The following is a 4,345-nucleotide window of genomic DNA, read 5'->3' as shown; positions in this document are numbered from 1 at the left end:
AATGAAGACTGCAGTGCATGTGATCAATAGATCACCTAGTAAGAGTTTGGACATTGCATTTGCAGTGGCAGTTGTTAGCCGGTATATGGCTTATCCAAGAAATTAAGAGGGAGCATTTCTGTGATACACGTGGAATTAAGAGGGAGCTCACATCCCCTCATACTCCAGAGCAAAATCCAGTTGCAGAAAAGATGAACCGTATCATTCAAGAAAGGTTGCAATGCATGCTTTCCAATGCAAGTCTTTCTAGTGGCTTTTGGGCTGAGGCAATGAAGACTGCAGTGCATGTGATCAATAGATCACCTAGTAAGAGTTTGGACATTGCATTTGCAGTGGTAGTTGTTAGCCGGTATATGGCTTATCCAAGAAAGAGGCATTGAGAGGTAGTTAAGTGCATCATGAGGTACATGAAGGGTACTAAGGAGATGTGCATCTACTTTGGTAGAGGAGACATGCGTGTACTTGAGTACACAGATTCAGACTATGCTGGGCATGTGGATAGTAGGAGATCCACTTCTGGTTATGTGTTTACCTTTGCAGGTGGTGCAGTGTCGTGGATGTCTCGCGCACAGAAGTGAGTACTCCATTGCCTCCATATGTGAAATTGAGTCATACAGATATTCCCAAATCAGATGAGGAGAGGGCCATGATGGCCAAGGTTCCTTATGCATCAGCGGTTGGGAGTCTTATGTATGCTATGATAGCTACTAGACCAGACATTGCATTTGCAATGGGAGTTCTTAGCCAGTATATGGCTAATCCAGGAAAGAGGCATTGGGAGGCAGCTAAGTGCATCATGAGGTACATGAAGGGTACCAAAGAGATGTGCATATGCTTTGATAGAGGAGACATGCGTGTACTTGGGTACATAGATTCAGACTATGCAGGGCATGTGGATAGTAGGAGATCCACTTCTGGTTATGTGTTCACCTTTGCAGGTGGTGCAGTGTCGTGGATGTCTCGTGCACAGAAGTGCGTTGCTTTGTCTACCACAGAGGCTGAGTATGTTGCAGCCACAGAGGGTTGCAAGGAGGCTATATGGCTTGATCGGCTGGTGGGAGATTTGGGGATTCATACAGGTGTACCGACATTGCATAGTGATTCCATGAGTGCTATTCAGCTAGCACGGAATCCGGTCTTTCATGCAAAGACCAAACACATTGAGGTCAGGTACCATTTCATCAGGCAGGTACTTGAGGACAAGCACATAGAGCTTGTCAAGGTTCATATAGATGATAACCTTGCAGATATGCTGACGAAGAGTCTATCTAGTCAGCGGTTTGAGTATTGTCGTGTATTGATGGGCATTGGATAGTATGCTCACTAGTTGTTCTCCCTTAAAGGCACATTGTTCTTTAAGTGGGAGGTCGTGGGGGTTAAAGGTCACTGTGCCTTTACCCCGGTTATGTACAATACTTAAACACATATATAAATGAATGAAAAAGAAGATTAGGGTGTTTTGCACCCACCAAAAACTTGTGTGGCTCTCTATTTCTCTCTCTCCCTCTTCCGTTCTTGCATCCGTTGAGAGCACTCTCACGGGCAATGGTAGCATGTGCTACAGGGGCAAAAACTATTTGTGTAGCTGTAGATCTCGCTCTTAGTGCTGTGACAACAGGTGGAGTAGAGCTGCTGCTGATTGGATCATCCAATGGTCTAGGTGTAGATCCATTGACATAATCCCATTTGTCCTGAAGTACAATAATAGTCTCCATTCGGTATTTCCATGTGCTGTAATTGGAGTTGTCTAGCTTAGCAGATGCCTCCAGATTGAGGTTGCTAGTTGTAGACATGGTGCAAGAAATGTACTCAAAGTCTCATGAAAATCTCTATATGAATCAACTGCAAAACACTGACTGTGCCAAGTGAAATTTGAACTGTCGGTGAAGATAGAACTGCAATATATTAAATCCGATCTGAATTGAAAGGCTTGTGGCAAATGATGCTGGGAATAGTTGTCACCTCTTGGCATGGCACTGCTGCCAATCTAGTTATGTCATCTCTTAGCTAAAGGGATGCTTAGCATGGCACTGATGCCAATTTAGTTAACATGGAGATTTCTCTAAAATATAATCTTCAGTGGGCACTGATGTGATCCTCTTTATAATGATGACTGTCAAAAAAGAGATTGGCGCCAACCTTTGCCATTCTTAATCCATGAGATTTTGTGGATGGCTCCCCCATAGCCTAAAGGTTGAAGTAGCTAAAGGGATGTTTAGAATGGCACTGCTACCAATCTAGTTATGCCACCTCTTAGCTAAAGGGATGTCTAGTTAACTTGGAGATTTCTCTTTGTGATGACATCACAAAAGAGATTGGCACCAGTGCCATTCTAATAGAGAATGACACTTGTGCCATTCTTAATCCATGAGAGTTTGTGAATGGCTTCCTCATAGCCTCAAGGTTGAAGTAGCTAAAGGGATATTTAGAATGGCATTTCTGCCAATTTAGTTATGTTCAAAGCACAAATGAGATTGACACCAGTGCCATTCTTAATCAATGAGAGTTTGTGGATGGAGCTTGAAGATTGAAGTAGCTACAGGGATGTTTGGCATGGCACTCCTGCCAATCTAGTTAACATGGAGATTTTTCTTTGTGATCACTATCACAAAAGAGATTGGCACCAATGCCATTCTGATAGAGAATGGCACAGGTGCCATTCTCTTTGTGATGACTGTCACAAAAGAGATTGGCACGAGTGCCATTCTTAATCCATGAGAGTTTGTGGATGGCTCCCTCATAGCTTGAAGGTTGAAGTAGCTAAAGGGATGTTTGGAATGACACTGCTGCCAATCTACTGAGCTTGGAGATTTCTCTTTGTGATGATTGTCACAAAAGAGATTGGCACTAGTGCCATTCTAATAGAGAATGGCACCTATGCCATTCTCTATCCATGAGAGTTTGTGGATGGCTCCCTCATAGGCTAAAGGTTGAAGTAGCTAAAGGGATGTTTAGCATGGCACTAATGTGATCCTCTTTATGATGATTGTTACAAAAGAGATTGGCACCAATGTGGTACCTTTGTCATTCTTAATCAATGAGAGTTTGTGGATGGCTCCCTCGTAGGCTGAATGTTGAATTAGCTAAAGGGGTGTTTGGATCTTGGCATGGAACTATTGCCAATCTAGTTAACATTGATATTTCAAAGCACAAATGAGATTTGCACTAATGCCAATATAGTTAACATGGATATTTCTCTAAAATCTAACCTTTAGTGGGCAGTGATGTGATCCTCTTTGTGAGGGCTGTCACAAAAGAGATTACCACTGGTGCTATTCTCATAGAGAATGGCACCTATGCCATTCTTAATCCATGAGAGTTTGTGGATGGTTCCCCCATAGGCTAAAGGTTGAAGTAGCTAGAGGGATGCTTAGAATGGCACTACTTCCAATCTATTTATGTCACCTCTTAACTAAAGGGATGTTTAGCAAGTCATTGATGCCAATATAATTAACATGGATATTTCTCTAAAATCTAAACTTTGGTGGGCACTGATGTGATCCTCTATGTGATGGCTGTTATAAAAGAGATTGGCCCCACTGCCATTCTCATAGAGAATGGCACCTTTGCCATTCTTAATCCATGAGAGTTTGTGGATGGCTCCCCCATAGCCTAAAGGTTGAAGTAGCTAAAGGCATGTTTAGAATGGCACTACTGCCATTCTAGTTGTCAGCTCTTCGCATGGCACTGCTGCCAATCTAGTTATGTCATCTCTTAGCTAAAGGGATGCTTAGCATGGCACTGATGCCAATATAGTTAACAAGGAAATTTCTCTAAAATTTCTCTAAAATCTAATCTTCAGTGGGCACTGATGTGATCCTCTGAGTGATGACTATCAAAAAACAAATTGGCACCTCTGCCATTCTTAATCCATGAGAATTTGTGGAAGGAGTCTAAAGGTTGAAGTAGCTAAAGGGATGTTTAGAATGGCACTGCTGCCAATCTAGTTATGCCACCTCTTAGCTAAAGGGATGTTTAGTTAACTTGGAGATTTCTCTTTGTGATGACTGTCTCACAAAAGAGATTGGCACCAGCGCCATTCTAATAGAGAATGGCACTTGTGCCATTCTTAATCCATGAGAGTTTGTGGATGGCTTCCTCATAGCCTCAAGGTTGAAGAAGCTAAAGGGATATTTAGAATGGCATTGTTGCCAATCTAGTTATGTTCAAAGCACAAATGAGATTGGCACCAGTGCCATTCTTAATCCAAGAGAGTTTGTGGGTGGCTCCCTCATAGCCTGAAGGTTGAAGTAGCTAAAGGGATGTTTGGCATGGCACTACTGCCAATCTAGTTAACATTGAGATTTCTCTTTGTGATGACTATCACAAAAGAGATTGGTACCAG

Source organism: Dipteris shenzhenensis, chromosome 3, assembly GCF_047967505.1.
Source record: "Dipteris shenzhenensis isolate YYH24624 ecotype China chromosome 3, Dip_SZ_1.0, whole genome shotgun sequence".
Lineage (NCBI taxonomy): Eukaryota > Viridiplantae > Streptophyta > Polypodiopsida > Gleicheniales > Dipteridaceae > Dipteris > Dipteris shenzhenensis.
This window is presented reverse-complemented; position numbering follows the sequence as displayed.